This window comes from Seriola aureovittata, chromosome 6, assembly GCF_021018895.1.
Source record: "Seriola aureovittata isolate HTS-2021-v1 ecotype China chromosome 6, ASM2101889v1, whole genome shotgun sequence".
NCBI classification, from domain to species: Eukaryota; Metazoa; Chordata; class Actinopteri; order Carangiformes; family Carangidae; genus Seriola; species Seriola aureovittata.
Genome location: NC_079369.1, coordinates 3,396,845 through 3,410,514, shown reverse-complemented (window position 1 = coordinate 3,410,514; position 13,670 = coordinate 3,396,845). Strand labels below are relative to the sequence as shown.

General features: G+C 39.9%; 1 protein-coding gene across 4 annotated transcripts in view; it reads left to right on the top strand.

The window, feature by feature from the left end:
• Positions 1-13,670, top strand: part of lpp (LIM domain containing preferred translocation partner in lipoma) — a 141,350-nt gene that overhangs the window by 11,328 nt on the left and 116,352 nt on the right. The gene's annotated exons all lie outside the window — the stretch shown is intronic.

Genomic DNA, 13,670 nt, shown 5'->3' with positions numbered 1-13,670 from the left:
GGCACTTTGATGGAGGCTCTTCTCAAACTTTCGCCTGCGTTTATCGTTCCTCCTTTCCCCCAATACAAAAAAAAAACCCTCTGCATGATGTCATGACCACCCCTCCACGGCTGGGATGTTGTCAGATTTGTGATGAGTTGTCAACAACCTCCACCAGACACTTTATATCATAACTGAAGAATTCAGCTTTTCTTTCGTAAGAGTGAAGGATCTTTTGCATTTTTATTTTTAGGAAAGTTTTCATTCCTGTTGCAGAGTCCAGGTTTCCCCCTGGAAAGGCCTCATTATCACTGCCAGTAACCTCTGCAGTTCTCTGTCTTAGTGCCGAAGACCTGTGGCTGGTTTTTGTGTTAAGATCTCTCAAGTTCAGGTTACGATTTTTCCTCAATTTGTCTCAGTTAGCCTGATGTCAGATCTACTAAATGAGCCCTGAATTTAACTTCCCTGCGTTAGCCCATACGCAAAAGTAATATATGTACATATGTTTAATTTTCAAATATGAAATATATCTATATATATATAGGTGTGTGTATATATATATAAATATATATACATATCAAATAAAAACATGTAATTTGGAACATTTTTACATACTTACATATATGTCGAGCCCATACAAATATGTATTCTTATGTATTTATGCTTATATTGTAGACATATATTACATAAATACATATCCATCCCAAAGCCTGTGAATATAGTGTATGTTGATATTATATTCAGTGGGTTCCAAAAGTTGTTTTAATCAAATTGCATATGTAAATTAAATATATATCATTAACACATATGCTCACAACATATAAAAATTCATCATATAGCCTAGATGTTTTTAATATATATACATATACAAATTTTAGTTTGAGTTTTACATATACGTTATAAACTTATATCTCCATATATCCACAGGTTGTATATACGTGATAATAATATATCTCCTTATAGGTGACATATATGGCAACATCACATTGATATAGGGACGTATCATATGTCATATATTACAAGTCTATTTGGGAGTAATCAGTTGAAATAAGATTTCATAGTTTCACAGTAACTGTACAGAAATTCCAAGAACAAACAGATTGTGAATTAAAATGTGTGTATAACACAGTGTCTATGTAATAAAGCCAAATATGGACTTACTGACTAAAAACAGTTCAGTACGTTTGCTATTTATTAATTTGAAAAACGCTACAAACAAAATGAAGCAAGTTTAGTTCATCTGAAGATGCTTCCTCCTTATTAAAATCAGTCCGATATTAATGGATGTTGTCTAAAAAAAGAGTGATTACATGTTACATGTGGTCTCATTGAAGAGTACTAATTAGAAAAAAAACAAGTCTCCAGCATCTTTGATACATTTAAGAAGCTCCTAAACATCAACAGCAACTCTGTAGATGTGGTGCGCTTGTTTTCTTTGTATGAAGAACAGAGCGGGCGAACTGAAAGGAATATTTCTGTCTTTGGGGTAGTGGTGATCTGCTCAAACTTTTAGGGTATTTTTTTAATGGATATTTTTCGTTGCTTAAGTTTCCAGTGTTGCTGCATTGAATCAATTAATTAAGTAAAGTTTCAGTTTTGTCTCTCTTGCACTTCCCGTCTTTATTCCCTCTCTCTCAAAATTCCCATGTCCTGATATTGGTTCTTATTGATAGTTAGTCATTTCTGACGGTATCATAGGATCAGGGACCTTTTTTGGATTTAGAAACCGTGGCCCATGGTTATTTCTTTCCTGCTGAAATCACTGTACAGTTTCAGAGATCCTGAAAAGGTTCCTGTATTCCGCTTTCGAAAAGAACCATCAATTTTACTTTGTATTGAGCGCGATTACACCCTCAGGTATTCCTGGCGCCTGACACCCATCATTTTTCACATTCTGCTCGGTGAAAATTTTCTTTTTGGTGTTCGTCAAAACACTTTCATTCCCAGTAAACAACAGTAATCTTTAACACTGTCATAATAGTAACGGTTCCAGACGGCGAAGTGATTGTGTGCCAGGAGTGACATTTTCACTGTGCCCCTATCATTTAGGATCAGGATGCCACTAAATGATTAATCTCAGATTAAGCAGAAGCTTGAGGCTAATGGGGCACTTTACACAATGTGACTGATACACACTTGCCTGGCATGCAGTGACAGATGCCACCCTGTAAAGACGGTCAAATTACTGAAGCATGTTGTTGGCAAAACACGGAGCCATTAATAATGTGCCAAAAATATATAAACTGCAAACCAGTTAAATCAGATTTAGAACGGCAGAAGGATGGAGCGAAGGTTTTACTTTTGAATACCAACAAAAAAGAGCGAAACCAATCAATAAACATGTATTTATGGTGTAAAAGCTGTTAGATATTATTAAGATCGTGAAATGCCACGAATTTCAAAAATACTTTTTAGATTTGAAATCTTCTCTTATCTCAAGGAAAATTCTTTCTATGTGTACGTTAGTCTTTAAAAGCCACATGTCTAAACGTGGTAAGTGAGCTACTCATTCTTAAAACACTGTCACAACTCATCTGCAGGTTTTCCTCTTTGACAGATAAGCATCTTCTTTTTTTATCTGTCGTTACCCACATTTTTTTTCACACAGTCTCTCTCGGATTTCAAACAACCTCTGGATGCAGTTTGGGAGTAAATGATTTTCTGCTTTAGACTTTCTGTGCAGTTTTAAAATCAACCAGATCATTAAATTTTCAAGCATTTGAATGAATGAATGAATTGTGGGTTAGTTAGTTCATAATAGTCTCATTGGTTGATGATTCTCATAGCTTTCTACTGTAGCATGGAAAGTGAATGTTCCCTATACCTCCACACAATAAGTAATGTATGGTAATATGAGAGAGCCGTATAATATACAGTGATTTCTGATTTAAAATGTTTTTTTCTATATAATACTGGAATAGTTTTAGACATTTTTGTGTTTACATCATGTATGTGTGGCTTCCAACATAGTTTTTGGTCAATAATGACGCCCAGAAATGATTTACATGTTCACATTACAAAGCGCTCTTGACAGAAAAAGCGAGACTGTAAATTATTATACAGAGCAACGACCAGATATCAACGATTACCGGGAAAGTGTTACCGATTAAAAAGAGAATGTAAATGAGCCCGTGCTACAGTGGCAAGAAAAAAGTAAGTGAACCCTTTACACCAATCTAGTTTGATCTGGTCTTCTTCACAGGTACAATTATGAACACAATCTGTTTTAAATGACGACACACTAAAAGTACGTGAACCCCTCGGCTAATGGCAGCAAGTCCAGTCAATGAAACCAGATTGGAGGTGTGGGTTAGAGACACTTTCACTTTTCATATAAAAGAGAGTTTGATGTTCACAAGAAACATCTGGGGATATGAAGCATGCCTCACAAAAGAGGATCAAGAAGTGTTGGTTTGCAAAAAGCTGGAGGTGGTTAGAAAGTCATCTCAGGTAGTTCAGATATTGATCTGTCCACAGTCAGAGTAAACTGTCTATAAATGGAGACGATGTAGTTTTGTGGCTACTCTCGCTAGAAGTGGTCGTCCAGCTAAAGATGACTCCGAAAGCTCAACACAGAGTAACGGCTAAAGCCTTAAAGGAATCATTGGAGCTGGTAAACATCTCTGTTCATGCATCCACCATACACAGATCTCGGAGCATGGTTACATGGAAGGACACCACGGAGGAAGCTTGACACACTTTTATGGACTGATGAAACTTAGGTTGAATTGTTTGGGAAGAACATGTAGCCAAAGGTGAAGCAGGGCGGAGTTAGCGTCATGATTTGAGGCTTTGCTGCCTCTGGACCTTGACGGCTCGCCATCATCAAAGGGAACAATTAATTCCCAAGTTTATCCAGGTATCTTACAGGATAATGTCATTGTGTCTGTCCACCTGCTGGAGCTCAGGAGAAGCTGGGTGATGCTGCAGGACAACGACCCTAAACGTTAAAGACCTTAATCCAGCAGAGATGCTGCGGACTGAACGTTGTGCAGGTCTGATCAGCAGCTACTGGAAGAGCTTGTTTTAGTTTGTTCCTGCCAACGGAGGTTCGACCATTTATTACTTTCTCCATCACACCTGTGAATGTTTTAATGGGTGTGTTCAGTAAAGCCACAAAAAATATAATTGGTTTGTGTGTTTTTAGCTGCAGCACATTGTGTTTGTCTACACTTGTGACTTAGATGAAGATCTCATCACATTTTATGACCAATCAATGCATGAAAAAGAAAGAAAAAAAAAAAGCAGGTCGTTCCAGAGGGTTCACATACTTTTACTTCACTTGAATTCTACACTTACTTTGATTTCTACATTTTAACCTGCCAGGGCTTTCCCTTGATCTTGTTCAAGAGAAGAGAAGGTCGGCTAAGAAGGGTTGAAATGGTCAGTGAAATCTAAAGTTTCCTGTGTGCCAGTTTTGAAGAAGCTGACAAATAGAGATTTTTTCCGCCACATCAGGCGCAATACTTTCGATTTCTGCCATAATCTTATTGTGTCATTGTAGCTGCGAGTCGCTGGTGTCAGCAGCAGATATTTCACCCTATCACTCTTTGAAAGAGCCTGAGTTATTTATCAGTCTACTGGCACACTGTACTTTGTGCATATTTCTCGTGGCTCATTGGCAGGATTAATTGCCAACAAGTCCCCTGTGGTCCAGGAATGCAATTACCTACTGACCCAAATCATTCTCTTGGCTGGAAGTCGGTGTCGGAGCTCTGGCAGTGTTACACCTGGGACCAAGTCTTCACACATAACCTCACACTCTCCCCTCGGTGCATCCATAATTCAAGGCGTGGCTGATGTTTGTGTGATATTCAGGGTGTGTATGCAAAATAGAGGAGTGACAGGTCAGTTATCACCCCTGAGACCATTTTGTGGTATCTGTGTGTAACGCTCAGGAATCAAACAAAGACATCCAATTACTCTCTGATCCACATCTTGATTTGTGGTTGATTCATTCGAGTGTGGTGTCGTTTTTTCAGGAGTAGATGTACCTTGACGTTGGGCCCTATCTTGCTGCAAACGGGGTTTTTCCTGACTCTTATCTGAGCTTCCTAAACATACGAAATCTCTTTCTCTTGATGATTCATTCGTGAGAGAGATTTCAGGGTCTGAGGTTGGACGAGACTCTGATTATCATTAGGGGGTTGCGGCGGCAGGTTCGAACCTGCCGGCCAGCTGGGGCCTTTCTGTGTGGAGTCTAGTTTCAGAGTTTCAGCTGGGATTGGCTCCAGCCCTGCTGCGACCCTACAAGGATAAGCGTTATAAATAATGGATGGATGTTGTCCTGGTTTGAGAGAAAACCAATCACCAACTATTTTGATAACTGATTCATTGTTTTGTTTTTTTTCATTTTTCATGCCAAAATATTGCCGTTCCGTTTTTTCAGTTTCTCAAATATGCTGATTTAATGTTTTTCTCTTTTTTTTTTGAACTACTACTTGTCAAAATGACAAAATGTGTGGGCAGCAACAACTGAAAGAAACTAGAAACATACTGTACATGTTGTGTGTTGTTGTCCCTAATATAAGATATTACTTGGAACGGAAACAATAAGTCAACTAATTGATGAGTTGATCAACAGATTGACAAAAGCCAAAAGCTCCTGAATGTGTGGATTTCCGTCTTGAATATCTCTGGGTTTTGAATTGTTGGGTCGGACTAATCAAGAAAATTGTTGTCATCATGTCATGTTGTTCTTCCATCCATATTTGACGAATCTGCATCCATCCATCCATCCATCCATCCATCCATCCATCCATCCATCGTGTGCTACATTACATTACTCTTTTCTGACATTTTGTAGACCAGCAGAAACACGTGATATTCAGGTGCCGACAGGTGATTCGTTGTGGAGGATTCAACTCGATGAATCATCAGTAAATTCTCTCTCTTGTTTGCCTATGATGTCGATCATACTGATTAACCTATATTGGATTCTGAGCAGGATATAGAAACAAACAAAAATAAAAAAATAAAAAAATGCCAAGGCTTAACTAAATGGAATCCATTTATTTATGGTGCTGTTAAGAGCACTAATGCAGTAAGATTTAGACTTTAAAGCATTACTAATGCTAGTACAAGTATATAGGAAGAGGTGGAGGCGACTTCCACATACTGTTGCTTTGTCAGAGCACAAAGAGAAAAGCTTCTTTGTCCCTCCACATGTGCATTTACTTGCACTATTCTCGTGTCAGATATAATACACGGGAGGTTAAAGGTCGTAGCCTGGGGTCTTAGTGAGTCGCCCCAGAATGTGCTTCATTAATGGATTATCCAATTGTATATGATGTGGCGTGCATTGTGGATCAAGTACCATATAGTGCAGCCGCCCCTCAGCATTGACACTCAGCCTCCACACTATCCACGGCCTTCTTGTTGTTCGAGCTCCCCGCGTGGCTTTTTTAGGTTGCAAGCTGCAGGGTTTAAGCTGAGGGCGAGAGGGACCTTACGTGTCAGGTTTGAGGTCACTTGTGTTAACATCAGACGGATCCAGTACATTAGATGCATTCCCTAATCTCTTAAATCCCTCCGCTGGGCCAACTTTTCATTTGTTGTAGAAGCATTAAATTAGGAAGAAACATACAAACCAAAGCCTGTGGGTGTTTTTTGCCACCTTTCAGGGATTGCGCCGGTTTGCCCAGAGCTCCGGTCTCTGCAGCAGTTACAGTTTTTCTGCTAATGATAAAAGCATTTAGAAGTAAGCCTCTGGCCTTCGTTCTCCCGCACTCAGGGATGAGATGAGAACTCGTATAGTAACTTTATCTCTCTACATAGGCAAAGGAGGGGTGTTTGTTTTTCTCTACTGTGTTGCCCTTATCGAATTCCTGTGGCTCTGTCCGACTTGAATTTGTGCTGGTGGTTGGTGAATAAAAGGGTTGGTCTGTAGACGAGCAAAGAAAAATAGACAACATAACCTTTTCTACTGTAAAAATAATCGCTCCAAAGTATAGAAATACTTTGAATTAGCAGTTTCCAACAGTAATCTATTAGAATTGTTGACATTACTGCATAGTGAAGGTTTTCTTTTAGCAATGCATTGGCAATGGTGGTCTAACTCCATACATTCATCTCCAGAGGATGCATCCTACTGACTGTGGTGCTCCTCTGAGTTTTCATCGAAACACTTTAGCAGGTCAAAGTTTTCACATATCCATTGAAATATCTACGTGTTGGATCATTCATGGTCCCCAGATGATATACGTTAACAAATGTGGGGATCCCCAGACTTTTCCCCCAGACCGTGACGTTTACACTTGTTGTTTTGCGTGAAATTTGTCAACAGGTTCAGACATTCGTGGTCCCCTTTGGGATGAAGTGTAATAATAATCAGGTTAAAAAAATTAATATGTGCCATACTTTGGTTTTTGACCAAATAACAGACAAGACAGAAAGTGACATTCCCATCAGCCTCAGCTGTAAGTTAGCATGCTCTCAAACTAACATGGGGAACATGGTAAACAATATACCTGCTTATTATCAGCATGTTAGCGGTATCATTGTGGGGCATAATAGCACACCAATTTTAGCACTTTTCAATACGCTTTTCATTCCAGCACCTGCGTGGTACTTTCAATTAGCTTCATTTTAATTACATACATTGCTTAAAGTTTAATCTTAACTGCAGCAATTTTCCGGTGTTCACGGTAAGACCCGTTTGTCTGCAGAGCTTAGAAGTGTGGCGATCACAAAGCCTCCTCTTTGTGACGCTGTTGTGAAGCTGAACCATTCACTGCAACGCCGGTGGAAGTCTCAGCGGAGTTTAATGCTTTTGACAGGACCACAGAGCTTGCTACAGGTTCTCTGGATCATGGAAACTGGTCTCTCTGTGTGTGTTCTCTGTAACATGGATAACATGCAGATAAAATTAACCACTGAAAATCATTTATTGTAGAGGTAGGACAAAAGGACCAGTCCTGCAAATCCACGCTTACGGGCTCCACTTGCGTCATCAGTGCGAGGGCTGTAAATACTGTACCATGAAAAGGAAATCACTTTGAAAGTTTACACATCGGCTCAAAAAGTCCACAAGAGAGCCCTCAAGCACTTGACATTTTCACAACAGTTCTGCGCTCTCGCAGACTTATCAGGAACACATGTCAAAGTCCTGGAGTGTGTGGACTCTGAGACGAGTCAGAGGGGCAACCGGCGAACAGGAGGGAGGGCTCAAATGCAGACATAAAACATGTAATATATGGTTATAGCGGTCGAAGTTCAGGCTCACGGTCTGCCCCCGGGCGTACTCTAATAAAAAAAGGAAAAATCAGCAAGCAAACAACACAAACAGGTAACGGGAAAAGCTGCACTGCGGCGACGGCAAGACACTATAGATGTGGGGTAGGCAGGTGACGGGGGTCAGGTGAAATTCAGTGGAAGCATCAGTGCGCTGCTCGTGGATCGGCGTGACTAAAATGTGTTGGAGAAGAGTTTTCCTCTTCCTTTGTGTCTGTGTGTGCAAACAAAAAGAAATGATGAGTGACGTATCCCATTATTCTGTGTGGCTCTTTAACGCCATTTCAAATACTTCTTTCAGTTGTGAACAAAACGTTTCACCATTTTTGCTGAATTTATTTAAACTTTTGATAAACTTCAGCTGCAGGTTGTATTTTAGTGTCTCAACAGTGTAAACTTCAGCTTCTACCTGCTGCGACCGGCTGTTGTTGCACTGAAATGCTCCTTGTGCTCCCTGTTGTTGTAGTTAACATCACCCATGACCTTTTTTTTTGTACACAGGTTTGTATTTTAGACTTTTTCCAGATCTTTTTTTGCAGTGCAGTTGTTCATTCATTTTGTTCTGGTGATTCAGCCACGAGAGTTTCCTGTCCATTCAAACTGTCGAAGTGCTCAAACTGTCTGTCACATTACACTGTCTACGGAGAAACTGATGGTGCCTTTATATACTTATGCTTCTATTTAAGTATGTGGTGAGATCTTTAAAAATAGGCACGAGCAGTCAGACCTGAAGGATGTAAACAAGCCAGTTTAGCCGGATGAGCGGTCAGTTTTATTTTGGAGGTTTAAAAGCATCTAATTAATGATCCTTAATTGCACAGCAAAACCACAAATCTGTGTTGTACATCTAGGTTGAATCAGGAAGAAGGAAACATAAAGTTTGTGTTGTAATTTTACCGTCAGCTCTTGTTATTGTTTTCTGAGTAAACCTGAAGGAGCTACAGGTTTGTGTGACCGCTCATGCTCTGTCCCCCTTCAGACCTATTTTAGTGTCTCCTTTCTGAGCCATCTGAGATCAAAGTGTGTTCCCTGTGGTGACTCTACCTCCCGGCATATTTATTCAAGTATTTTTTGATTTCATTTTGTTGAAGTTTATTCTCCTTCACATCCCCAGAATGTACCGACTGAAAGGTTAATACAAGGCCGCATAGTTAAGGTTCATTGTTCGTAACAAAAGATTTCTGTTTTGAATTCTGCTGGTTAGAGATGGAAATTGCAGGATGATGATTCTTTAGAAAATTCGTACCCGCATGAATCTATGTGTATTTACAGCTACGAGAGGGAAAATCAAAAATTCAAACTGGGGCTTTGAAAGTCACTATGCTGCTTTCAGCCTGGGAGCTGCTCAACTCTAAGTGAGATCCACCTATATTCTTGGCCCAGATGAACCTCTCATGGATGGTTAGCAGGTCAGATATAAATCAGATGAGTGACTTGTTTCCTATCAAGGGTATTCCCTGCACTTCAGATTCCTGTGAGCCCACCGGTACTGTACTGTACCTAGTTCAGAAAAGGTAACTAATTTAATCTGAACATGCTTTTCACTTTGCTGCGACGCTGTAAAGAAGTGGTTATAAATACACCATAAAGCTCAGGGAAAAAGGCCAAGGTGTTTTCAGGGATATGTATTTTTCATTGGTCTGCCTTTTCAGGCTGTAAACATTAAGGTCCAATCAAGCCGTCTATTGTAGGAGCACTTAGAAAGCATGTGCCCACAGAGAAAATGGACCCGGTGCTCCTCGGCTTTGTCAGACGTATATGACAAAAATGTTTGGGTTAGCCATTGTCAGCAGAGGCATCACGAGTATTGACAGCACATCATACGCTGTACAGTCTATAGAAGCAGCAAAGTGCAGCACGAAGACAAAGATGAAGGTTAGAATGATGTGACGCATATACACTTGTTTTTAGTCTTGTTCCCACCCGTCCGTCGTAGCCTGATGAATAAAGACCTTTTCAGGGCCTAAATTACATTTCTTTGACAGATTGTGGCTCTTTAGAATTGTGCTAATGGTCTAATGTACTTGGATGATCACTTTGGTTTGATAGCAAATTACTCTGAATGTCTAATGACTTTGATAATTTGAGTATTTAGCTCATTGTGTTTTTTCACCCACTGACTACACGACTGAAAATACCTAAGTTATCATAATGGATGTGGCATTGGATGAAATTGGCTCATTTTATTTGACCATCAAAGAAAATATGCCCGAACATTTCTGAGTGATGGCAGATCTTTATGAAAGGCCCATTTAACCCAATTTAATCTCATGTAAATACTGAAGTAAAACGTGGGTAATAAGGTGCGGTTGCGTAAGGTCCCACCCAGCGATAGATAAGTGGTCGAGGTCAGAAACGGATCGGAACATTATTTTCATCAGAAAACTTGCAGCTCCTTTGATGTGGATTATTGCACTTGACCATATCGCAATTTCGATAATTCGATTAGTTGTTGGATTCAAGTTGAAATTCATAGTTCATGTGTAAGTCCCTGAATCCATGACAAGGTAATGATTCCTGCTTATATCTGCTAAAGTCTGATGGGAACTGTAGTTCCAAAACAATGAAGTGGTGGTGGTGGTGGTGGGGGGGGGCTGAGTTCAGCTCAGTTCAGTTTGTGTCCAATTTTAAAAGCCTGCCTGATGAATATTGGTAGTTTTCCATTGATTAATGTTTTGTATTTATAGAAATACGCCTTGCCAATGTGAGAGAGGAATGACAACCTTTTCAGTTTTGCTGTTCACTGTCAGGCACATGGGGAAATTGCTCCCATTAAAACGGCATTTGCGGTCGATGATTTGGCCTTTTTTGGACTCGTTCTGCCGGAGGAGACATTTGAACAGTGTAGGTAACGATCAGGAAAGTTTTCCTGACGGCACGGGGCAGGAGTCAGGTTCAACCATAGGTACGTTTCGCCTGAACGATTTCATGTTTTATTTCTTTTAATTCATTCAGAGATAGAATTAGTTAGGGCAGATGTGTTATAGCACTTACAGCACAATATATGTTCTATGTGTGTGTTTCCACTATGAGACCAGAGCTGTAGTTTACGGGTCGAGTTGTGTTGTTGTTGTTGTTGTTGTTGTTGTTGTTGTTGTTGTTGTCTTGGAAAACAGCCTGAAGATGGTTTGAATTCAAGAGCTGCTTGTTTCGTTTTAAAGAAGCATGTTGTGTTATTGACTGTAAGTTTATAAGACGTCTTTCACCGTGGACAGGTCAGTGGTCACAATCACAAAGCTGAGACATACACATGCTCACATTCACACCTACGGGCAGTTAACCTAGCTCGCACGTCTTTGGACTGTGGGAGGAAAAACCCACGCAGGCACGAGGAGAACGAGCAGACTTGCAGGTCCGAAACCCAGAACCTTCTCGCTGTGAGGCGACAGGCTTAACCTCTGCCCCACCGTGCCGCCCTCGGATGTAAGCTGTGAAAGTGAAAATATTTCCTGCTGCTGTTTGCCCCATCGCTGCCTCACAGGTACAGTCCTATAGCACCAGCATTAGCAACGTTACAATTCTGTTTTTGAATTTATTGGGTTGGCAGCCGAGAGCCACACAAACACACACACACACACACACACACACACACACACACACAAATCCATGAGCCCATCTGACGTGTTTTCCACCATTTTCTGGCCAGATCACCAATTACACAACTGCTTTTCAGCTGGATACTTCTCCAGATGTCTGAGCACAGAACGTGCTGAAAGCCGTTTTGTTTTTGTTTGGATCTGTAACTCAGAGACTGCGAGATCAATCAAATTTAGTGGACAGGTTTCAAGTCCCCCCGATTCTCAAGAGAAAAAAAAAAAAAAAATCACAGCAATGGGTCAGAAATTGGTGAAAGTTTTTCTTTTCTTTTTTGTTTTGGTCGAATTCTTAGCTGAACACAAAATCATTGTGAACACTGGTTTTTAATACATGGATTTCTATGATTATGGCTATTTTGCAGTTGTAGAAAATCTGTCTGCTGTGATAAAAAAGACTGTTGTTTGTATTAGGAAGTGCATCAGCATTTGAGTGTGTGTGTGTGTTTTTGTGTGTGTGTGAGAAGGATGGAGCTGCTGAAAAATAACATTAGAGCTCAGTAAATCTACCCTGGGTAAATAAAAGTATAAATAAAATATCCAACCCACATATCGGTGGTGCACAATTTAAGTTGATAGCAAGACAAGCAAACAGGAAGTGAGGCATATTCCCCAAACACTTAGTGTAATAAGGTCCCCAGTTAGCTGTTACGCTCTCAGTCGACTGTGTACGTGTAGAATACACAATAGTTAGTGGTTTATGTAAACAGCGCAAGTGTGGCCTTGATGGTGGCACTGGAGAGAAAGCGGATGGTGGTTGTGGTGGTGTTAGAGGAGAGGATGCAAATATCAGCTCCGTGACATCTTCTGAAGCGGGACATTGCTTCTAAAAAGAAACAAAGACACGTTTCCGACACTTTTCAGTACTGTGTGAACAAATTAAACCTCCTTTTGTTTTCCTTTTGTATCCACAGGGTAGTTTGCAGATATCTAAATGAAACTAGAGGCATTTGTGAGGCCGGATACTCTCCAGGTGTCCTGGGTGGATTTGGGTGAACTGAGCTTTTTAAGGTTGTCAGCGTCTGTGTTCAGCTCAGTGTTCAGTAGTTTAACACCAGTTTTCTGTTTATTGTCTACTCTTTTTCCTTTTTTATAAGTAATACATCACTGTTGAATTTAATATGTATTTGATATTTTTATATTGAACAGATTTTATTTTGTTATTTATATTCACTGAGGCAACAACTAATAATTATTATTTTTCTTAACGATTCATGTATTTTTCATGTAATTCATTGTTTAATCCAACCACAGATTTCTTAGTTTACAAAGACAAAACTGAGAAAATCAGCAAAAGGTTCAGAAAATATTTACACTGTATTATTTTTTATTTATTTATTTATTTTTTACAACTTCTAATATAAATTTTTAATAGTCATTAACTCAAAAAAAACATTTAAATGATAGTGATGAAGGAAACCATTTTCTTTTGTGGGATCAACTGAATAGATAAATAAATAAACACATTAAAACACCATATTAGAGCTTGTTCATCGGCGTCATTCCCATGGAGGAAGACGTCCCCGGCACCCTGGCAGCCGGTTACTTTACCTCCTGCGCACCCGGCTACTCGCGGTGCTCCTGCAAAAAACGCTGCGTCTGAAAAACAGGGCGCACATGCCGGAGCAAGGAACGTCACTTCAAGCGACACTTTCTCCTTTCCATTATCACAATGTAAAGAAACTGAAGAGTGAGAAGTTGAGAAAAGACTTGGTTGTCAGTTGCATGTTCTCAAAACATTGTGTTATACTTGGGGAAAAAAACAAGAAGTGTGAAGGAGGCATGGATATCATTTCCAAACTGGCGCCCACCAGTAATTATGATGCGAGTACAAAGAGATTTTTGCCATTCTAAAGGGAGAAGGGG